The sequence below is a fragment of the Apostichopus japonicus genome, chromosome 11 (assembly GCF_037975245.1).
Source record: "Apostichopus japonicus isolate 1M-3 chromosome 11, ASM3797524v1, whole genome shotgun sequence".
Classification (NCBI taxonomy): domain Eukaryota; kingdom Metazoa; phylum Echinodermata; class Holothuroidea; order Aspidochirotida; family Stichopodidae; genus Apostichopus; species Apostichopus japonicus.
Genome location: NC_092571.1, coordinates 4,147,070 through 4,172,224, shown reverse-complemented (window position 1 = coordinate 4,172,224; position 25,155 = coordinate 4,147,070). Strand labels below are relative to the sequence as shown.

The window sequence follows — 25,155 nt, the reverse complement described above, 5'->3', positions numbered from 1 at the left end:
AACTACACCAACAATGACACACCCAAAGTATCTATGCGCTTTGGTATAACGCTTTAATGTCCGGATGCATGTATACACTGTTTACCGTGTATTTATATCTATACATTAAAACTATATCATACAGCGTTGTTTGTTCAACAAAAAGTAAGCGCAACTACCCTATCTATGACGCAACGCCAAAGTATCTATGCCTTTTTGAATAACGCTTTAATGCACGGATGTATGTATGCACTGTTTACGTGCATGTATATCTATACATTTAAACTAAACATACAGCGTTGTTTGTTCAACAAAAAGTAAGCGCAACGACCTTAGCTATGACGCAAACAAAGTATCTATGCGCTTTTGTATAACGCTTGAACGCACGGATGTATTTACACTGTTTGCGTGCATTTATATCTATACATTTTTGTATAATGGTTTAGTGCACGGATGTATGTATACACTGCTTACATGCAAGTATAACTATACATTTAAACTATAACATACAGCGTTGTTTGTCTAACGAAAAGTAAACGCGACGACCTTAGCTATGACGCAACGAAAATATCTATGCGCTTTGCACGGATGTATGTACACACTGTGTACTTTGTATTTATATAACGTACAGCTTTGGCTATCTAATTAAAAGTAAACGCAACTACCCTAACTATGACTCAACCAAAGTTTCTATGCGCTTTGGTATAACGCTTTAATGTCCGGATACATGTATACACTGTTTGCCGTGCATTTATATCTATACATTTAAACTCTAACACACAGCGTTGTCTGTCCAACGAAAAGTAAGCCTGACGATCTTAGCTATGACGCAACCAAAGTATATAGGCGCTTTGGTATAACGCTTGAACGCCCGGATGTATGTATGCACTGTTTACCATGCATTTATATGTATACATTTAAACTATTAGACACACAGCGTTGTCTGTCCAACGAAAAGTAAGAGCGACGACCTTATTTATGACGCAAACAAAATATATATGCGCTTTGCACGGATATATGTATACAATGTGTATACTTTGTATTTATATCTATATCTTTAAACTATAACATACAGCTTTGTCTATCTAACGAAAAGTAAGCGCAACTACCCCAACTATGGCGCACCCAAAGTATCTATGCGCTTTGGTATAACGCTTTAATGTCCGGATGCATGTATACACTGTTTACCGTGCATTTCTATCTATACATTAAAACTATATCATAAAGCTTTGTCTATCCAACAAAAAGTAAGCGCAACTACCCTATCTATGACGCAACCAAAGTATCTATGCGTTTTTGAATAACGCTTTAATGCACGGATGTATGTATACACTGTTTACGTGCATGTATATCTATACATTTAAACTATAACATTCAGCGTTGTTTGTTCAACAAAAAGTAAGCCTGACGATCTTAGCTATGACGCAACCAAAGTATATAGGCGCTTTGGTATAACGTTTGAACGCCCGGATGTATGTATGCACTGTTTACCGTGCATTTATATGTATACATTTAAACTATTAGACACACAGCGTTGTCTGTCCAACGAAAAGTAAGCGCGACGACCTAAGCTATGACGCATACAAATATATATGCGCTTTGCACGGATATATATATACAATGTGTATACTTTGTATTTATATCTATACCTTTAAACTATAACATACAGCTTTGCCTATCTAACGAAAAGTAAGCGCAACTACCCCAACAATGACACACCCAAAGTATCTATGCGCTTTGGTATAACGCTTTAATGTCCGGATGCATGTATACACTGTTTACCGTGTATTTATATCTATACATTAAAACTATATCATACAGCGTTGTTTGTTCAACAAAAAGTAAGCGCAACTACCCTATCTATGACGCAACGCCAAAGTATCTATGCGTTTTTGTATAACGCTTTAATGCACGGATGTATGTATACACTGTTAACGTGTATTTATATCTATACATTTAAACATTAACACACAGCGTTGTCTGTCCAACGAAAAGTTAGCGCGACGACCTTATTTATGACGCTATCAAAGTATCTAGGCGCTTTGGTATAACGCTTAAATGCCCGGATGTACGTACACACTGTTTTTCGTGTATTTATATCTAAACATTTAAACTATAACATACAGCGTTGTTTGTTCAACAAAAAGTAAGCGCAACTACCCTATCTATGACGCAACCAAAGTATCTATGCGCTTTTGTATAACGCTTTAATGCACGGATGTAAGTATATACTGTTAACGTGCATTAATATGTATACATTTAAACTATAACATACAGCTTTGTCTATCCAACGAAAGTAAGCGCAACTACCCTATCTATGACGTAACCAAAGTATCTAGGCGCTTTGGTATAACGCTTAAATGTCCGGATGTTTGTATACACTGTTTACCGTGTATTTATATCTATACATTAAAACTATATCATACAGCGTTGTTTGTTCAACAAAAAGTAAGCGCAACTACCCTATCTATGACTCAACCAAAGTATCTATGCGTTTTTGTATAACGCTTTAATGCACGGATGTATGTATACACTGTTAACGTGCATTTATATCTATACATTTAAACATTAACACACAGCGTTGTCTGTCCAACGAAAAGTTAGCGCGACGACCTTATTTATGACGCTATCAAGTATCTAGGCGCTTTGGTATAACGCTTAAATGCCCGGATGTACGTATACACTGTTTTTCGTGTATTTATATCTAAACATTTAAACTATAACATACAGCGTTGTTTGTTCAACAAAAAGTAAGCGCAACTACCCTATCTATGACGCAACCAAAGTATCTATGCGCTTTTGTATAACGCTTTAATGCACGGATGTAAGTATATACTGTTAACGTGCATTAATATGTATACATTTAAACTATAACATACAGCTTTGTCTATCCAACGAAAGTAAGCGCAACTACCCTATCTATGACGTAACCAAAGTATCTAGGCGCTTTGGTATAACGCTTAAATGTCCGGATGTTTGTATACACTGTTTACCGTGTATTTATATCTATACATTTAAACTATAACATACAGCGTTGATTGTTCAACGCAGCCAAAGTACCTATGCGTTTTTGTAAAACGCTATAAAGCACGGATGTATGTATACACTGTTAACGTGCACTTACGGTAGAAATAGAAAATGGACAACCCCCCCCCCCCCTTAGGGGTTTTCATCTACCATGTTTTTCGGTTAGCTATAGGACCCTCAGCTGTCACAATTTTCTTTGCCATGAAATTAGTGGTGGGTGTTGCTACCAGGGCTGTTGCCATTGTAGCACTATAAAAATTGGGAAAAATGATATCTTTAGGAGTATACAACATAAAATCACAATCTAAGTATTTAGTTACATCAATTGTATGGTGCCTGGTTGATTGCATTTGAGTCATATTAAGGTTGCTATTATGCCCAATCAGGACCGTTGCGATGACAACGCTTCAAGGGGAAGGGGGTGGGGGAATTAAGATAATTCATATAATTGTAACTAAACAACATGAAAACACAATCAATGTGTCTTTGGCATGTATATTTTAGACATTCTGGTTGATTGAGCTCAATATCAGGCCATTTAAGGTCACGATCGAACTCAATCAAGATCGTTGCCATGGCAACACTAGTCTGACTGAATTTGAGTTTGAAATGGACTTTGACAACAAAATGTCATATTTATGTATTACTAAACAACAAAGAAACACAATGTAAGTGTCAAGGTATATAGATTTAGGGCTGCCTGGTAGATTAGATCAAGATAATTATCATTGCAGATCAAGCTCATTCCCAATGAAGACCATTGTCATGACAACACTATGCTGACAGAATTGGAATTGGAATTTGAGAATAATGTACAGTTAGCCATTAGTAATTTTACATTTTGTTCTATAATTTGAATTTTCATCATGGTGTTACCATGGCAACAGCCGTTAAAAAGACATGACAGCGACCTTAAGTGATCCAGATCTTGACTGCAATCAACCGGGCAGCGCCCAATCAATGTAAAAAGACAATTAGTTGGGATTTTTTGGTACATGTATATTACATGATATTTTTCTAAAAGTACAAATTTCATCATGACTATTGCCATGGCAACAGTCCTAATTAGGGATGACTTTGACTTTCATGATTGTGATTGGTTTCACCAGGGCAGCTTCAAATATATATACTTAGACACTTACGTTGTGCTTTATTTAATTACAAAGATATTACATTTGCTAAAACTCCTAGTTTTATTGAATGTGTGCTGGTGGCCACACCACAATTAATTTAATAGCAAACGCAGATTGTGATAGCTGAGGGTCGTGCTAACCGAAAAAAATGGTGGGGGTGAAAATCCCAAGGGATTCGTTTTTTTTTTGGAGGGGGTCTTTCGCTGCTTTACCCTTGTCCGTGCTTCTGTATTATTCCTCGCGCCGCTCCTGTCATTGTTTACTCTCTTGTTCTCAAGTTATGTTCTTGATGATAAGATATATTTGCGCTAAATTGTATGAAATGAGCGTGACACATTTGCTTGTTACCCTAATACAAGACGATACCATGATTACTTACATCAGGTTACCCAATTTACCGAGCTACGTTTATACCTTACATGCTTAAACCTGATTTTTGTCATGTCACGCCTATTTCAATGACACAACATCTTTTGTTAAACAGAGCAAAACAGAGTTCTGGATGAAAGGCAAATAATATTTTGTTTTATGTTTAATTATTTCAAATCCACACTCTATTAGAGGCGACTCAAATACCTCTTTTCAAATCAATAGGAGGAGGAAACTTAATTTGTATTCCGTTCGTTTATTTCTTTGTTATAGAGATATAAGATACGATTTTCATGGTGCAGTAACGTATCGGCAAATGGAATGAGAAGGAGGGGCGGCGGTGAAGGGAGAGTAGCTATGACTTTGAAAGGGATGCTATTGCCTCCTATAACTCATGCTTTATAGAGATTTTAGCTGCTGATAGAGTCGACCATGTCAGAATGTTGACAAAATATATTGCACATATCAAAGCTATAAAAACATCCAAACCTCGTCCTCATCACCGTTCCTTCCTCATTACCATTCAGTCTTTCAAAATGCAACAATTGTGAACAACGTGATCAAGTTGGCTGATAATAAATAAAAATTCGATATTTATAAAGATGATTTTAATATTTTGTACTACACTAAATACACACTTTTGTATATGTGTGGGACACAGTCATTGGGGGGGGGGGGGGGACTTTACACGCAGTTCAGAGGATCAATAAACACAACAAGTCACTGCGGACTAAACAAAGTCTTGTAGTTGACGAATTCCCGATCCCCGTGTTTCCCAAATCTACTGGCATAAACTCAAAACCCTATGAATCATGTTTCAGGTTTCGAATTACTGTGCTATTTCCAGCCATTCAGATCCCTAAATAAGATTAGTCACATGTAGTTAACGTGTTTGACTTAATAAGTATTGTCCCTTCCTCATTCAAAAAGGTCTTGAAATATGAATAGGTATGTTTGTTGAAATTTCAGGCTTAATCCCAGTTCACGATCGTCTGCATAGAATATAGTTGTAAAGGGAGACAACTTACAGCAAGACCTCTCTTGCGAGCATAATCTTAAGTAACTTTTTGTGAATAAGAAGATTTCACGGAATACGTTTGTCTTTACTGCTTGCTTCGAAGTCATCGATAGTATCGGGGCATAAGCCCATTGTACGTTTACGTCTTGGAAGGAAACGACATTCTTACTGCTTGCTGCAATGTAAACAAAGACATTGAAGCGTGAGCTTCTTGTTAATAAAGATATTCAGATCCGTTGCTCTAATGAGAGTAAAACAGCACCAATAGAGATTTCGTTGAAGGCAGTGTTATTCATTGTTACCATTTGATTGTATCCAACCAATAATACCAATTTAGGCTCGCTAAAAGTTAACTTGTCAAATGGCTCAGAGGGTAGAGCAGTGGACTGGTAACCTGATGAACTGAGTTCGACTCCATCAATGGTTGGTTATACACGTTTAAAATTTCTTTTTCTCTTTCAGTAGTCGACGCTGAATTCTTGATATATTAATTCAACCAATATTAATTCAACAATTCAACCTCGTACGGTTCAGACGTGTTTTCTCTGCTCTTTGCTTTGTGCATTTTCAGCGCTTATATATTACTTTATTGGTTTGTCGTTCTCTACGTTTTGAAAATGTCAGCGGATTTGATTCGCTCGCAGTCTGTACTGATGCACTTTGATGAGGACAACACTATCCGATCGGTCCTAGGAAAGTTAGAAGGCATAGGTATATCTGCAAAGGAACATTTGGTGACGGTTCAGAGTTTACTGAAAAGAGAGTTTGATGTTACCTTTAAGACGGATGATCTAAAGCGGCAGTTTATGCCAGTTTTGTGTGGACTGAACGGTGCTACATCGACATCATATACTGATCAGGTGAAAATTGTCACAGTTTTATACGTGCCATTTGAACTGGACGATAACGTGGTCCGTTTTATTCTAGGAAAGTATGGAAAGGTTTGAGGCTCGAGGTTCCAGGAATACCGTGAGTTTCCTGGACTATTCAATGGAACCAGACAGTACAAGGTGGAACTGGAGAAGGACATACCTTCTTCGTTAAAGTTGGGAGGTCGAAACTGCTGGGTCCGATACAGTGGCCAGCCAAGAACGTGCCTGACATGTGACAAAGAAGGTCATATTGCTAGTGAATGTCAGGAGGTGAGATGTTTTAACTGCCTTAAGCTAGGCCACACTTCAAAGAACTGTGAAGCACCAGTTTCTTTCCAGACATGCGGAAAGTCTGGCCATCTGTATCGGGATTGCCCGATATCATTCGCAAGTAAAGTCAGACCCCAGTCATCGGAGTGGGCCGAATGCGATAATCATGTTACAAAAGAGTTGGGAGGGCCTAAGCCAGTACAAGATCAATGTCAACCGGTTACCTACGCGGTAAGGACAGAGATAATGGAGGATGCGCAGGTGGAGAGTGAGGCGGAAGATGTGGTGGGTGAACACGATACCCCGGCCACAACTGCTGCGGAGTGTTCGGTGGAAACCCCCGTTACAGAAGTGGAGGCAATGGAAGTCCCTGTGCCAAATTCGAAAGAATCAAAGCGCAAGGCGGACCAGACGGATGACAAGGATGACGCCTGGATTACACCAAAACGTTCTACGCGAAGTAGGAGAGAATCTCCTATCGGACGCGGTCAGCGGTCCCAGAGTCGGGATGGAAGCAGTGCCCTACAGAGGGCTAAAGAGAGAATAGAACAGTGCAATGTTTGGTCAGGGAAAGCAAATTGGATATCATGTTTTCAGCCACGTTGTCAAGAGGCCTTTCATTCATTTGAGGATATTGTGCTTCACTTAGAGGAACAGCACGCCGGTACAAAACCGGGTAAATTTACATGCCCAGTGAAAAGGTGTAAGGGGGTCATGAGTGATCCAAAAGATTGGATAATCCATTTGGCTAACGAACATCCAAGTTATGTACTTCAGCATGGTACAGCGTTTTTCGACAAATATTTTTTATAAATGGATATGAGTCGTAAATCAAATTGTAACGTTTCTACACTGAGTATAAATGTAGGGGGCTTGCGAGATTCGGTAAGACGAGCTCGTATAACAGAGTGGGTAAAACTCTTGAATGTATATATTGTGTTAATGCAAGAAACTTATCTGAGAGAAAATGATTTTGATGGTTTTAAAAATAGCTGGAAGGGGAAGGTTTTCTTTTCTCCTTCTTATTCGGTACATTCTTGTGGGGTTCTGATCGCCTTTTCCGATAAATTGAATTGTACTTATTCTCAGATCCGCCATGACGATATCGGGCGTTGTATTTCTGTTCTGTGTACTTTCTCCAGTTTTTCAGTACGTATCTGTAACATTTATGCACCCAATTCCGGGTCTGAAAGGCGATGTTTTTCAATAATATGAGTACTTACACGCGGGGAAGAGAACCTATTATATTAGGAGGGGATTTTAACTGTATTATGGAGGATCAGGACAGATTGGTGAACTCGCCTTTTTATTCTTGTTTTGTGGGTCGAAATGAGTTGGAGTCTTTGTTATCTTTTAGTAATTTGATCGATTCGTGGAGGGTATCTTATCCAACACAAGCAGGAGTTACCTGGAAAAACCCGGGTCAAGTCCAAAGCAGCAGGCTTGATAGGATTTGCATTCCAAAGGATATGGCCTTTGCAGATTCTTGTTGTATTCCCTGTATTTACTCTGACCACAAAGCTATTGGGGTTTCTATTGTTATCCCTTGTGCTCCAAACAAAGGCCAAGGCTTTTGGAAGTGCAATGTTTCTATGCTAAAGGATATAGACTTTTGTAAAGAGTTAGAGTTCTATTATGCTCTTTGGGGTAATTTAAAGTCAGGTTTTGAGTCAATTTCAGATTGGTGGGAAGAGATAAAGAGAAGAATTAGGGATTTAATGATCACCCATGGTATTCGTCGTGCGGGGGAGAGACGACAAAAGTTAGCTCAGCTAAAGGAAACTTGTATTACTGGGAACAGGGCTGAGATTGATCGTATTTTAAGAGAGCAAAGCAGAGGGGCCATAATTCGGGCTAGAGCCAGGTTTGTTGAAGAGGGGGAGCGACCGTCTGCGTTCTTTTATAAACGAGAACACGCACGTGCAAAGTTCAAAACAATTGATAGTATACGGGATTCCAGAGGTAGAGTGGTCTTTAATGAGGATATGTTAACAGTGTTTCATGGGTTTTATAGCAATTTATATAAAAAGGAGATTAGTGTAGACGAACAATGCCAAAACGAGTTCTTGGACTGCGTTCCCAGGTGAAAATTCCAGTTAATACCTGTTGAACTGGTTTTAACAGGTACCTGTTGCAACTGGTATTTGGTGACAGGTAATAACAGGTATTAAATGGTATTTACGGGTGTTAACTGGTATTGACAGGTATTAACTGGTATTAACAGGTTTCAACTGTTTTCACAGGCATAACAGTTTTTAACTGGTATTAACAGATATTAGCTGGTATTAACAGGTTTCAACTGTTTTCAACAGGTTTCAACAGGCACAACAGCTTTAGCTGGTATTAAGAGGTATTAACTGGTAATAACAGGTTTCAACTGTTTTCAACCGGCATAACAGTTTTTAACTGGTATTAACCGGTTTCAACTGTTCTCAACAAGTTTCAACAGGCACAACAGCTTTTAACTGGCATGAACAGGTATTAACTGGTAATAACAGGTTTCAACTGTTTTCAACAGGCGCAACAGCTATTAACTGGTAATAACATACTGTATGAACTGGTTTCAACTGTTTTCAACAGGGGTAACAGGTTTTAACTGGTTCTGTTTTCAACATGTCTTTACTGGTATTGAAAACGTTTGAACAGGTAAGAACATGTATGGAAGGTTTTAAGCTGGTTATAACAGTAGGATTTTCCACAGGTTCAATTGTTTTCAACAAGTTATCTGGTGAAAACAGGTGGCGATGAATTTCAACAGGTTAAAATTACTCTTTACAGTTGCACATGATGTAGGTCTAACACTTAACAAGCAAGTTAAGGCGAGGGAGAACTTCCAGCAGATGGAGTAAAAATCACTGTTAACAAAAATCTGAAAATATCATTTTATTCCAACAAAGTTAAGACAAGTTAATGGATCAAACATGAATGACAAAAGTATAGTACTGCACAATAATGCAAAGTTGAGGGCAATGAAAAAGAAAACATAAATTTGGAGTCTAACAAGAAAGCAAACTTCTGAAGTAAACGCTTTCATATTACACATTAAAAACTTACATATATTATGAAATACCAACTAAATATGTTCATTAAAACAATGATTTCATGTATTGCTGTGGCAATTAAGAAAGGAAACTCTATCTGTTAAAACAATATAAAGGTTAATTTTTATCAATCATTATATCAAAATAAAAGTTACAGCTGAATATATAAAAGTTATTCAAGAGTTAGCATTACCAAAGTATGTAGTCTGCAATTCTGCATGCTAGGCAGACAATAATAATAGCTAGTCAGACAGTAACCTTTTGAAAGGAATTCATTCTTAAATTGGCTACCAATCAGATCTTAAAAAACAATATTTACCTACAAAGCATGTATTTGTAATGCATATTTATACTGAACACATATGTGACGACAATATACTGTCTATTCTGGAGTTTGAATAAAAATCTGAATACTGTTTAATGGCATTTGTACATACTGATTACTAGAAATGTTAGTTCTTTAAGAAAAATAAGGCAAAAGTGGAAAGATGACTTTGCCAAGTAAAAGTCAACATCAGTCTATAATAGTCATGGTTAAGCCACTTTCAAGAAAAAAACTGTCCAGAAGATCTCCATTGAAAACTTAAGTTGTAATTGACAGCAACATACTTTCCATTTCCTGAATTTAATTAAAAAACTAAATACCATATAATGGCAACAATAACTGTTTAAAACATAATAATAAATATGGGTTTAATCCTACTTTGAAAAAAGAACTGTCTGGAAAAATTCCTCTGAAAAGTTAACTTGTCAGTGACAGCAATATGCTGTCAGTTTGAATAAAACTAAAGACTGTTTAATGGTAAGCAATAACCATTGAAAAAAAATAATATGATACTAATGTTTTAAGGCCTTCTTTGTTTTACGATTGACGTCAGCTTCTCGGATATGTATTTTCTGAACCTTGCAACTTCCTCAGTAAACTGCAGCTTTCTTTCAAACGTTCCACGAATTGTGCTGCAAGAAACAAAGCGTATGAACACTTAAGAATTGACTTATCATGATTAACACTAACAGTGTGGTCCTAAAACTTAACAAACTCTCTTGCATTGCTAGATGAGTGCTTTCATGGAAAGTTAAGGTCAAACTTTCCTATGGTTTAGAATGTCTCACGATATTTATCTCTGTTGGTATCCAACCTGAATGGACTAGCAATAACAGTCTAACCAAGAACATTCTTTTGGTTTAGAATTTGGGTTTGCTCAATCTTTTGGTTGGAAAAACTACACCACTATGGTAGTTTGATTGTAGGCTTTCTGTCAGAACTCAAAGGCAATTAAGAACCAATCAAAATGATATCAGTCGTTAACTCATGATACTGGAATGCATAATCCTACTGATAAATAGTTCTGTCAGTGTTAAAAAAATACTTACTCCTGAAAAACAGCTTATTTAGTCAATTATATTGTACACTTGTGTACTAAGTCATGAGCTTGTAATATAAATGGTAACTTGTTTGAAAGCTTTTCATAATGACTAACCTTCCATAGCATTAACCTTCACGGGAGACAACAGCGGTTTTGCATCTCTGTCACTGTTGAATCTTGTGCAAGCATTCCCAACGACTTTCGTTTTCAAAGTGTTGGTACCCCAAATCAACACCAGTAAAGTCTTCACGAACATACTTAACTACAAATGGCCTCCCACTTGTCTTCAGGAAGCCCAAAATCTGCACCAATATTGACCTGTGAACAGAAAATATGATATACCTGTAAGCATATATACAGATATAGCACATGATAACTCACATTATCATAAACATACATTAACATTAAAATTTTATATCAACATATTGGGAGGTAAACATTTAAATCAAGGTCCCTCAAGTTATAAGCCAGGAATAGCAGCTTACCAAATAATTACTAGCTTTGCACTATAACACCAAGTTATTTTTCAAAGCTTGATAACCATGTTTATAATTATCCCAAATCAGTAAAAAATTGGCCAAACTTATGACGCTTGTACGTAAATGATGTATTTATATATTATATATAAACAGGTTATGAAAAGTATCTAAATAATATCATTACACATTTGGGTACAATAGTTAAACTCACCCTTCCATCTTTTTTCTCTATGGCACTTGTTCCTTTGCTTTTTGGACTCTTGGATAAACTCTTAATATTATCTTACACCATTATGTCTTTAAGCCATATACGTTCTCCTCTTCTGTTGTTGCCTCCACACTGGTGTCGTACATCACAGGAAACCTCACCTGGATATTTGGTTTTTCAATTCTTCCTGGAAAAAGGAAATAGCAAAGCAGCAGTAGCCATCATTTGAAAAAAATGAAATAAAGTTGTCACCACAAAGTGATGTGAGATTTGCTTCCACAATAGTCTGAAAAAAAGATTCCCAAAGTCTGAAGCAGACTGTATGAAGCTAAACATCTGAACCAGAGTGTCATCATTGCAACCAGAATCAATGCCCAGACTACAGAGATAATAAAACATGGGCTAAATCTTTGTTTGTTTTTAAGATCTAAAAATACAAGATTTTAGAAACACAAATGCACTGAGCCAACTTATTTATAGGCCTAATTGTTTTAAGTTGTTATTTTGCTTGCTCACTTAACAAGTCTTATTTAGACCTAGGCTAGAGAAGAAAGTAGAAACAGTTCTTTGTCACACTAAGTCAGTTGTCTTTCAGTCGTTTTTTTAGTCTTACTAGTAGTAGGCCCTAGTACTAAAGTATATAATACCGGTGACTAGCCAACATAATTTGTTCAGCCTACTGTAACAGTAAGTTTGAAGGTCTAGCCTTGTTTTATTCAATATCACATAGCCTACCCATTTAGATTCACATGGGAAATTCAAGACATCTTTACCAAATGAGCGTAGACCTAAGCTTCAAGTAAACTACACTATTGAAACTCAGTCCCAGCATTTGTTTGGAAATAAATTAGAAGATTATGTGCGACTGTTCAATCTAGCCCAATACACACATAACACATTGTTAATTGGTGTTTAGAATGCACAGTTTATTGTTGAGAATGCACTGCAGTACTCAATAGAAAACCTAGGCTACTCACTGTAATTGCCTTGTGTATTGCGAAACGCTAGCCTAACAACGGTCACAAGTGCCAGTGGCCTAACAATTAACGTTAGTTTTACCTCCAAGTTTAAGGAACAACAGGTAGGCCGATGGTGGCGGTTAATACTTCCATTCTTCTATAGATCTTCTTGGGTGATTAACAGTTGAAAGTTGCTTAGAGTGATCGTATTAAACCATGCCAAGCAATGCTAACGCTGTGCAATGCAAGTTGCCGTTGCTCCTCGGTTTCGAAATTGAATATAGTGTTGAAGTCAAAGTTCAACCTCGTACAAAATGTGATTATTGAAAAAATTAAAAAAATTGTCTTTGGCCCCGATTTGAGAGTTTTATGTCACTGAAAATTACAAATATCATTAATTGATATCAAAAATTTAAAACAATAGTAAATAAGAAAGGATTAAATCATAATACAATTTAAACATTAATTATTTTTATCTTGATCTTGACTTGGCAATATGCGTCTTACTTTCTTAGACTATGAATCACTGATCTAAATATAGATGCGAGCTCGTCTCAATCTTTTGATGTATGTGTATGCTACGTATTCATATACTATCTGGAAGAACTCTCTCATAAATTTAATATGTGAATTTTTCATTTTACCTTAATGTACCAAATAGAATAAACAATTCAGTGATCAGACATATGCTATACCACATCTTTGCAGTGGCAAAGCCAGCGAGGGTGGGGAAGGGGGAGGGGGGCAGGGGAAAGAGTACCTCCACAAAAAAAAATTGGGGACGTGATGTCCGACGGTGAAAAAAAAACGAAGGGAGCAAAAAAAAGGAAATAATTGCATCATTTTGCATATAAGCCCTTTTTGAGAAACAAAAATTTTCAAGCCCCCCTCCCCTCATAAACCTTCCCTGACAACGGTGATCCACCATTATGTGCCTTAAAGTGGAGACAGAAATTTGAACCAACTGGTACCTGTTGAATGCAACTGGTGTAACAGGTACCTGTTAAACCAGTTGTTTTCAACAGGTACCTGTTAAACCAGTTGTTTTCAACAGGTACCTGTTAAACCAGTTGTTTTCAACAGGTACCTGTTAAACCAGTTGTTTTCAACAGGTACCTGTTAAACCAGTTGTTTTCAACAGGTACCTGTTAAACCAGTTGTTTTCAACAGGTACCTGTTAAACCAGTTGTTTTCAACAGGTACCTGTTCAACCAGTTGTTTTCAACAGGTACCTGTTCAACCAGTTGTTTTCAACAGGTACCTGTTCAACCAGTTGTTTTCAACAGGTACCTGTTCAACCAGTTGTTTTCAACAGGTACCTGTTAAACCAGTTGTTTTCAACAGGTATTTTACCTGTTGAAAGCAACTGGTTTAACAGGTACCTGTTAAAACCAATTGGTACCTGTTACAGCTTACAGGTAATTTACCTGTTGCAACAGGCAATTAACTGGTATAAACTGGTTTTGGTCACAATACCTGTTAAAACCAATTGTCGTTAACAGGTACCTGTTAGTCCCTGTTGGTTCCGGTTAAAACCAATTGAAATTGTAACAGGTATTAACAGGAATTTTCTCCTGGGTTAAAAACGCTTTATCTAAGGAAGAGTGTGAAACGTTAGAAAGGCCTCTTGAGCTAACCGAGATTAAGAAGGTCCTAGTTTCTATGGCCTACGGCAAGTCCCCGGGAAGCGATGGGCTCCCCTGTGAATTTTATGTTACTTTCTTTGACTTAGTTGGAAAAGATTTTTAGATGTTTTCAGTGACGGTCTCTTACTGAGTCGCAGAGAACTGCTATTATAAGTTTGCTTAAGAAAGATGGTGATCCTTTGGACCCAGGCAATCGTAGACCAATTAGTCTTTTAAATACTGATTATAAGCTGTTAGCGAAGACTTTGCAAGCAAGATTGTCTACAGTTATGTCTACAATTGTTAATGATTTTCAAACGTGTTCTGTGCCTGGCCGTAGCATTCATACTACTTTGGCCACGGTTCGCGATATTATTGAGTATTCTAATATGAAAGGTAATCCATGTGCTCTAATATCTGTAGATCAGCACAAGGCTTTTGACAAAGTCAATTGGGATTTTATGTTTAAAGTTTTATTAAAAATGAAATTTGGAACTACGTTTCGTCAATGGGTCAAAGTTCTGTACACAAATATCAAAAGTCTGGTCAATGTAAACGGTAGTTTCACAGATGATATATTCATTCATCGGGGAGTTCGTCAAGGCTGTCCTCTGTCCCCAGCCTTGTATGTTTTATTTATTGAACCGTTAGCTAGATACATTGAGAAGTCACGGGATATCCGAGGTCTTTACATACCTGGAGGAAAAGGGAAATCTGTAAAATGTTTGCAATACGCAGACGACGTGACTTGTGTCGCAACAAGTCAGACCGATATAATTGAGTATTTTCGAGCATTTGAAAGGTTCAAGCTAGCTACTGGGGCCTCACTAAATCTAAGTAAGACTAAAGGTTTGAAGTTAGGGGGTTTTGTTGGGCGTAAACTTAGAGGGAACATCAATTGGGGGGAACTCGGAATAACAATTTGTGGCGTTTGTTTTGGGTCACAGGAGAGTGTTCGTAGTAATTGGGAGAAACAACTAGATAAGATGAAGTCTAAGATTGAAGCGTGGGACAAACGGTATCTTACTTTGCTCGGAAAGGTTGCCGTTATTAATATTTGTTTATTCCCTTTGTTCTATTACCTTGCTCCTGGTTTTTGTCCAAGTAGGGACTTTGTTGCAAAGGTGAATCAATTATGTTTCAAGTTTTTATGGGAAGGAAAGACCGAATTAGTGGCACGGAAGGTCGTTTCGTTAAACTATAGGTTCGGAGGGTTGGGTTTGGATCATTTCGAGTTTAAGATGAAAGCTTTATATGTGAAACATTTACTTCCGTTTCTCTGTCGTAGCGAGTTAGACTCGTGTAACTATCTTTTTGCTAGGTATTTTTTGTCTGTTAAGCTTCGGCGGTTGTACCCCCATCTGTGGTCGAATTCGGTTCCTAATTGTTATGACACAACAAAGTCGTACAGTAATGCGATCTCAATTATCCAGTTTATGCACTCGATAGACCCTACGTTTGTAAAGATTTCTAGTACCAGGGAACTGGTTAGTATTTTGGACAATGAAACGGTTATACCTAGGGTTCAAAGCAATGATCCATCTTGCGACTGGGACAGCATTTGGAAAATGGCGTTTCTCCCCATTTTATGTAGTTTTAAATTGGAGAATTACTCACGAGGCAATGTGCACGGCAGAGAAACTGCACAGGTGGGGGATTGGGGATGGTCTCTGTTCGTTTTGCAAGAATCCAGAGACTATTCGACATATGTTTTGGGAGTGTCCACATATATCGAGAGTTATATCCTGGGTTGATACATTTTTCAAAAGAGTAGTTGGTAGGAATGTGTTACTCACTTGCGATGTATTTTTACGTGGTAGTCCTAACCCTGGAATACATAGGTTAACATGGGAAAGACTTGTTTAATTTTTAGTATTGTTAAAAAGATAGTTTGGAATAGAAGGTGTCGGCTGGTTTTTGATAAGAGAATTATTGATGAAAAGGAGGTGGTCAAATTGTTTAAAAGAGATATACAAGAACGCATTGAAATTGATTTTAGAAGATGGTCAGAAATCAAATTTATGAAAACGTGGATTCATGGTTCGTCGTTCTGTGAAATGGTACGGGGGGTAGTACAAATTAAGTTACCGTAGTGTAAGAGTGTAGATTAACTTATTCCCTTTTCTTAGCTTGTAATCATAAGTAATTCTTTCCTTTCTTTGTTTAATCCTGTATTTATTGCTTTCTAGTAGGTTTGTAAAGTGAAAATGTGAATAAACTGAAAGAAAATTAATTCAACCATATAATTTACTAGCTGATGTGATGGCCGATGCTGTTAAGAGGGTGACGAAAGACTCATTCCTCGTCGGTCGTGTAAATCGTGGCTAGGGTTCAAAGACAGGCCTGAGGCGATAATACCTCTGGCTGTGGGATGGTGGTTTTTGTGGCCTAGGATCCCGTACCATGTCTCCCTTGTTGTCGCAAAAGAACCCGGGAGGATGCGCAGAGGGTCGGTCAAATCGACCAGAAGCGTACTAGGTGGTGTGCGTGAATCCTTGCCTTTGGCCAGAGGTGGGGACACTCTCTGCGACCGGCATGCTTGCAGCCACCGTCCACTGAATAAGTGGCCTGATGAGGCGCTATTCTCCTAACAGTGAATCTACGGATGCCTTTAAGAGCCATAAAATTATTTATATTAAAAAACACCCTGTTTCAAACTAGCGCCATCGAATTACTTAAGAGCCGTTCTTGGCACTCTGAAGGTGGAATCAATTTTATTGTAATGGGTTATTTGTGGTTAGCCAAGCAAAATATTTAAACAGTCATGCGGTTCACAAGGGTTTGCAGTAACTTAATTAACACTCAAATGATTTACACAACCTACATCACTGAAACAAGCATTATATTCGTTGCAATGCCAGAGACATATAAGCCAGCAAGACCATGAGATAACATTTTAATAAACAAAGAATTCAATCTATATCACTTTTGCAAGAAAACCAAGGTAAACCAGTGTAGAGATGGTCCCCATTCTTAGCCACAGTGTTGTAGCAAAATTTTCATACCGGATAGTAGGTACCGTAGTTTCGGAAACTGAGTGATTCTTAAGAACTTTGTTTGAGATTCATAAAAAATACCCCATATTGTGTTTTGATAACTTCAGGAACAAAATTAACTTTGATATGCCGTGGACCGTTAAAAACCACTGCTCTCAGTCTAGCTAGGGTTGTATTCCTATAGCACATTTAATAATTTGTTGTTTGTTTTTTGGGGAAAGATCCTATAAACAATTGAGGTTCACTAGTTAACGTGACTGAACCTCTTAGTTTAGTACACATCCCATCAGACTAGTTTCTCAGTTGCACTAGTACAAAACTCAATGGGAAAAATTAAGATTATATGGTCTCAAATAACATGTTCATAATTTATTACAAATTTGTTAAGGACAAATGGTGTTGAATGCCATCCAAAGGTGCTCTGTTGCTTATATGAAGTTTATCGAACATATTCTGGTTGACCTCAAAAACAACGAATTAACATTAACTATAAGAACTACCATGAGGAGCCGACGTCACCATCAAGTTAGCCTAAACGAATATTCCAGAAATTAAGTATATTTTACGATACATATCTTGAAAAATACTGGAACAGCTACAGAAACATTATTGGGCTCGTAGTTTTCTGTTCTCTTTGTATTATAACATATCAAGACTAAATTCTGCCTTATTCATTATTTAATTATTTAAGTGACTTATCAAGTTACAACAAAATATATCTGTCGATCATTCTCCCATGATTGAATACCGGGGATATTTTTTAAGAAAAGTCACCCAGGAAAGAACCTGGGCACGAAAACCAAACTACCGAACGTCTGATCCGCTCTCAACCCCAGTCCCTTTACATCGAGACTGTGACTGCGTGATCATCGTCAAGTGTGTATCACCATTCCGCTTGAAAGGGAACACATACTACACATGGTCTTCGGGATGTCTTCAACTCTTCGGTCTATCTGTTCGTTGTACACGTCTCAGGATAAAACTAGTTTGATCTCGGAAGAAAGTTATCCGAGTCCTTGTTCTTTATTCTATTTGTTTTACAAGTCAATGGACTACATTCTGATAAACAATGAACAGTTGAAGAAAACTGCCATTCATGGACATAGGCGTACGGGACCATTTCGGTTTGGGGGGGCAGAAACTTTTGTGCCCGAAATTTCCCGTGACACTATCTAAGCGGAGCGCCACCATCAGTTGGCGCGTAGCGTACAAGAATTTTTTTGGCAAAATATGCCTCTCAGATTGCCGGAAATGGCACTTCTGAGGCCTTGCAAGTTGCATCTAAACATTCTTTATTTTATAAACTCACGTTTAGAAATTTACACTTCCCCCAAAATTTGGTAAATTAGAAGAACAAAAAATGCAATAACAAAGAATATGATAAACCTGTACTTTTAGGCTTGTAGGCAATCCCCCCCACCATCCATGAAAAAGAAAATGTTTCTTATATACACTCATGTCTGGGATGTCCAGATATACAGTTGACTAGTTAGAAAAAAATGTTTACTGCGGTTTTTTTCACTTCAGAGACTGCTAATCTCCATGCATGCTTGTCACCACGATTGTGAGCGGCGTTCCCTGTTAATAATTTTGGGCGATAGTGCAAAAAGCGTGGTAGCCCAGATGAGCTGCGCTTGCGGTGGTGCTACACGGAAAAATTCGGGCATCATGATGCTAAATAAAGAAAATCATTAGGCCTATATTAATATTAATGTCACAAAACAAATAACACAGAACGCTCTCCACCGAATTTTCGGGCAAAAATATGAAAAAGATTCGGGCAAGCTACTACATATTTATATATATATTTTTTTCTCCTCTTAGACTGCCCGAATTTTTCAGGACTTTTGCCCGAATTTCTTGTCCATTGGAAATTTGGGGGGGGGGGCAGTCTACCCCCTGCCCCCCCCCGCCTCGTACGCCTATGTTCATGGAATACCAAGCAGTCCCCGTTATGTAACACGTAACACACTAAAGGACTTTATCGATACTCATTGACGAACCACATCTTACTTATTCGAAACAAGTTAATAACAATAGAGAGAGATTAATGCAATTCAAGTGGTGCATTTGCTTTCATATTACTGAAACCTATACGACAAGATGTGTACGCTATGTGAGCAGTCCAGAATTCACAGCGAACGTTTGGCGTGTTAATCGGCTTCCGGTAACACGTATCAAGCACTCAATTGATGACTAAAATTAGACGTAATTACACGAAATGAGTTGTCCATTTATGAAGTATGTACTCAACTAATAAAAAATTGAACTGGTTACAATAGGAAATAGTAAACATGAGAGGAGCTGTTCTTTATTTGAATTCTAATGACGTTATTTTACTGTTCGAATGTACCCGTTAAAAAATACATTTTTTTTTATTAAACTGAATGGGCCCTGCCGCCGCTGCCCCTGATTATTTGGATTGCGAGTGGAAGGGAATATGTTATTGTACTCGTTCTTGTACTGTGTTTGGTTACTTTACTTATACCCATACTTATACTCAGAGAAAGCATATTTAATATATGCGTACTCGGATCTTTGTGCCCGTATTCGTATCTTCTCGTACTCGGTTGTCGCACTCATCAATGTTTTAGTCAAAGACCCACATATGTTTCCCCATCTATACTAATCTTATCGATCAGTGGCTGGAATATGTAGTGTAACACACGGTTTATCAGGCCAGCTCTCCAAAATCATTTCAATGGTCATCAGTAAAACATGTGTCTGTTATGGCCACAGAAATTTAATGTAGTTTTAGCGAAATCTTGCGTGTAAACGTAATTATGCACCTAGTTTTTTTTTGAGGGGGGGGGGGAGGGAGAAGACCCCACATCCCCCTTTCATTGGATTCGGCTTCAACGTCCTCAGGACCACAACCCCTCCATTTTAAAATCCTGGGTCCTTCCCTTAAAATCTGTAATTTGTGAAGGACAAATGATTAAATGTGATTGAAATTATAATTTTCGAAACAATGGATTAACATAAACAATTATGCAGACACTGAGGAATCGACGTCATCATCGAATTTCCATAAATGAGTAGTCTAGATATTTCAATGAACTTTAAGTGACTTGGTTTGAAAACCTGGAATAGAAACATTACTTGCCTTCATGGCGTTGTAGTATGCCAGCTAAATGTCTGTTTTAATGTCTTCCTTTCAATGCTCTTCTCACTAAGCCTTTTAAAGGTCATCACAATTGAAAGCTAAAAGTGGCTAGTTGTTCCAAATATATTTTCCTGCAGGGTTTTGAAACTCAAAATGATTCCCAGACATTGAGGTTTGTTAGAATAAACAACTAATTGTTTCAATGTAGGTAACAACTTTTAAAATGCGTGTTGAACATTGGTGACCAGTATTTGACTTTCTAGCATATTTGGGGGCTGAAATGATTACCTTTAAGAAAAAGGTTAGACGACATATATTTACATATTTAAAAGATTTCATATATAGTTGCTCATATCTTGATCTTTGAAGTTTGAACATTGCCAGCTTAATTAATAAAGATTGATATAGTCTAATAAAATGTAGAGTTTGAGAATCTCAAAGTTATAACGAAGCATATATATTACAAATCAAGGATTCTCTTTCCATTTATAAATATATTAACGGCGACAACAGAAAAAAGCAAAATGGTGGTTGATGGGTTAATACAGACATTCGCGGTAAGACACCCAATTAATTTTGTTTTCGTCAAGTAGGCCTAATCAGCACCGATACTACTTACAATGTGTGCATAATGCAGTTATATATGATTATAACGTAACACTTCAAACTATTGAAGTACATAAGTACAAAATGTATTGTTAGTGTGTTGCATTTGTGTTATGTACAATACTTCAAATAATTCATTAAAATACTAGCACCAACATTAAAGACGTCTCTAGTAACACATACAATGCAAACCTGATGTAGCTGTTAAAAATTGTTACAACAATCTTATACAGTACGTAAACAAGTACAATCTGTATTGTGTTTCGTGTTTGTGTTATGTACTATACATCAATATCAACATTACAAGACAACGTCTTATTATACGCCGGTAAAACATAATTATTATAATTCATATGTTTTGATGTATTTTTGACTGTTTTATGTATGTTATATTGAGATGGAGTGAACTCCAATTCCTTTTATGGCCAATAAAGATTCTTATATCTTATATCTTATATTGACGTTGCGTCATAGCTAAGGTCGTTGCGCTTACTTTTCGTTGAACAGACAACGCTCTGTGTCTAATAGTTTTAATGTATACATAAAAATGCACGGTAAACAGTGCATACATACATCCGGGCGTTCAAACGTTATACAAAAGCGCATAGATACTTTGGTTGAGTCATAGTTAGGGTAGTTGCGCTTACTTTTAATTAGATAGCAAAAGCTGTACGTTATATAAATACAAAGTACACAGTGTGTACATACATCCGTGCAAAGCGCATAGATATTTTCGTTGCGTCATAGCTAAGGTAGTCGCGCTTACTTTTCGTTGGACAAACAACGCTGAATGTTATAGTTTAAATGTATAGATATACTTGCATGTAAACAGTGTATACATACATCCGTGCACTAAACCGTTATACAAAAATGTATAGATATAAATGCACGCAAACAGTGTAAATACATCCGTGCGTTCAAGCGTTATACAAAAGCGCATAGATACTTTGGTTGCGTCATAGATAGGGTAGTTGCCCTTACTTTTTGTTGGACAGACAACACATATATGTTATAGTTTAAATGTATAGATATAAATACACGTTAAACTGTGTATACATACATCCGGGCATTTAAGCGTTATACCAAAGCGCCTAGATACTTTGATTGCATCATAGATAGGGTAGTTGCCCTTACTTTTTGTTGGACATACAACACTGTATGTTATAGTTTAAATGTATAGATAGAAATACACGTTAAACAGTGTATACATACATCCGTGCATTAAAGCATAACACCAAAGCGCAGTTGACAGATAATATCAAAACGGTTATCAGTTTGATCAAGGAGAGAATATGGTTTTGGTTCTTTCTTTAATGTTTTGATTTTCTATGCAGGAGACTCGGCGACAAGCACATCATTTAAAAAGTGGGAGTATTGGTGGAGGGGGGGGGGGATTCCAAATTTCTCCCGACTGAGTTTGGTAGGGCGTAGTTGAATGCGCCTCTGGAGAGCGTCCCCCACGCCCCCCCCCCCCAACCTTGGACGCCCATGCTTTTCCGGTGCGAATTTGGAATTATGTTTTTGCAGGTACCTTAATGTCATTCCTTTAACGGCTGTGAAGGAACACTTGGGTAAATACGCCCTTAATGACAGTTATTCAGAGCCAGTAGAATCACTGTGGTCGAGTGGTACGGACTGCGGTTCGTGACACGAAGATCCTGGGTTCGATTCCTACCTTCGCCTGATGAGTCCCAAAAGGACGAAACCGGTCGTGAGGTGGAATTTTATTATATATGCTCAGCATTTATAGAGAGAGGGAGAGAGAGAGTGAGAGAGGGAGACATGGAGTATGCAACAAGGGAACATTTGCAACAAATGCTTTGAATATCGGAAATCAAGTAAAACGAGTGTCTAGACCAAATCCATGCAAAAACAAACTGTACTTTTCAACTAATTTAATTGAGCCCTTCGAATGCTGCGTGCACCTGCCGGGAATGTCGGAAATCAAATGTTTAAACAAAATTACCTTTAAGTAGACTTTTAGCTTCAATAAAATACCAAACTTATATATGCTGATTAAACTTAAATCAAAAATGCATAACTATATGGACCTTAGGTTGGGTCTGCCCACTATTGGCCTAGCTACATGTACTAACTAGTCCTCGAGCAGGACCCTGGTTACAGTATATTGCACAGACCTTTACCGTATACAGGTAGGCCTTTGCCTTTAGTGAAGGTTTGTGTAACATGTATACCGAAAGCAGGGTCCTGCTCAAGGACTAGCTGGTAAGTAGTATAGTATAAAGTGAAGGGACCGAATTTGGAACAGGTGTCAGAGTTGGATCCCCTAAAAGATGTACATTCTCATCATGGTGCAGTGTTCTAAATATATAACTGAATCTACCATTTCCATGAAAAGTAATTTAAACTTTCATCAACTGCACAATATTGACACCTAAACTTTGAAATGACCCCCCCCCCTCCCCCAATAAAAATCAAGTTAACTTCCTAACCGCGAACCCTAAATCTTTTAGCCTGAAGCTGGTTACTGTGCAAAGAATAAAAAATGACCTAATGCCCGCTAATTTAACCATGTTTATCGCAAGTTGTTGGAGGGCGGCAGGATGCATGTAGATATACTGCAAAGATCATATCGTATGTATGTCGTATATCATATATTAGCATACTGAAATGTACAAGGGATGGGCTTAAAATATATATTCCCCACTTGTCATAAACGTGTTGAAAATGTAGCATTTGGTGGATCCAAGGGCCTAAGTCCTACAAATTACCGTAGTTAACGTTTTAGGTAACATCAAACCAAAAATAGAGCACTAATATGTCTTTGAACATATCAGAACAATCACTGTATATGTGAACAGCCATTTCGCCATTGGAAAACATTTGATTCCTACGCATATGATCATTAGTCTGTATTTCTACACAAAAAAAACCATCCCGGTACCCCCCTCCCCCCCCCCCCTTGAATATGCCACTGGGTATAAAGGTTTGGGATAATTCAGTTTCCCTGTTAGCTCTCAGTCAATGGATCTTGCTTTTCTGAAATCATGCTTGGAAGAATGAGACATTAAAAGGAACAGCTACTGTGTAGTCTGTACCTGATAACAAAAGTATGATAATTCTATCAAAATAAATGATGACTTTGTCAAATCCAAACTGTACTCATTTTGATTGCACAATATGTTCTTAAAAATTAATTTTGAGGAATATTTCATACAATATTTCGGTTTAATATTTTTTTGATGTGTCATTTTCAGTGACTCTAACATATTGTAAAGAGATACCGATATTTAGCCAATTTGCCCATTTTCAGTAAAATTGTTGTGTGCATGTGACAATCTCATTCAAAATCTTTTGAAAATGTTCGAAATGCTCTTTCCGTTTCCAAGATACACACATTTGAAGTTTTGATAAATCTGGAAACCTTGTCAAATATTTGCAAACTATGATGTGGAGTGTTGCGTTCATCAAAAGTTCTTATTTTGGGCCTTAATAAATTAACCCCTAAATACAAACCCACATATTTCTTTTGAATAATTTCAAAGAAGACAAAATATTTCAAACAGTTGCGTTTAGGCCACAAACCAGTGTTCAGTGTCCATGAAACAAAGGTTGTAAAAACAAAGGAATAACATTGCATAAAATGAGTCACTCCCTTAACATAATCAATTAACATAATTAGCTAATTTTTATTCATAAATAAAACTGGAATTAAAAAATTAAAAAATATATTGGGGAAAATGAAGAGATAAGGTTGACTATGGCGTGGCAGATCTTCGTGGAGGCAAACGGTCAGTGGTCTATTTCCTCTTTTTGCCCACTGTAAGGGATTCTTGAGTTGACTTGGTTGAATAAACCAGGCCACTGATTATCTAATCATACTTGGTATAGGCATGTCAATTGGTGGTACAGATTATAACAGCTAAAAGGTTATCACAATAAAAACTTTTAAAATATTATCTCCACATAATAAGTTGGACATATACTTCCACAATTTAACCCTAGATCTCACTGCATGATTTGTAGCTTGATAATTTACCTGCTTAATGAGTTCCTCATACATGCAGTGCTGTGGCAGTGACTATAAACATATCAGATGCAGATACAGTGCAAGAGAGTGACTGTGTGAAATGAACCAA

At 37.4% G+C, this 25,155-nt stretch overlaps 1 protein-coding gene and 1 long non-coding RNA gene across 7 annotated transcripts in view; one reads left to right on the top strand and one right to left on the bottom strand.

The window, feature by feature from the left end:
- Positions 1 to 25,155, top strand: part of LOC139975860 (TPR repeat-containing protein DDB_G0287407-like) — a 136,499-nt gene that overhangs the window by 55,338 nt on the left and 56,006 nt on the right. The window lies entirely within an intron of this gene.
- LOC139976138 (uncharacterized) lies at positions 9,281 to 13,815 on the bottom strand. Its single transcript, XR_011796011.1, has 4 exons — positions 12,823 to 13,815; positions 11,767 to 11,950; positions 11,191 to 11,394; positions 9,281 to 10,666 (listed from the first exon to the last, which is right to left on the bottom strand). It is a non-coding gene; the product is annotated as an uncharacterized lncRNA (long non-coding RNA).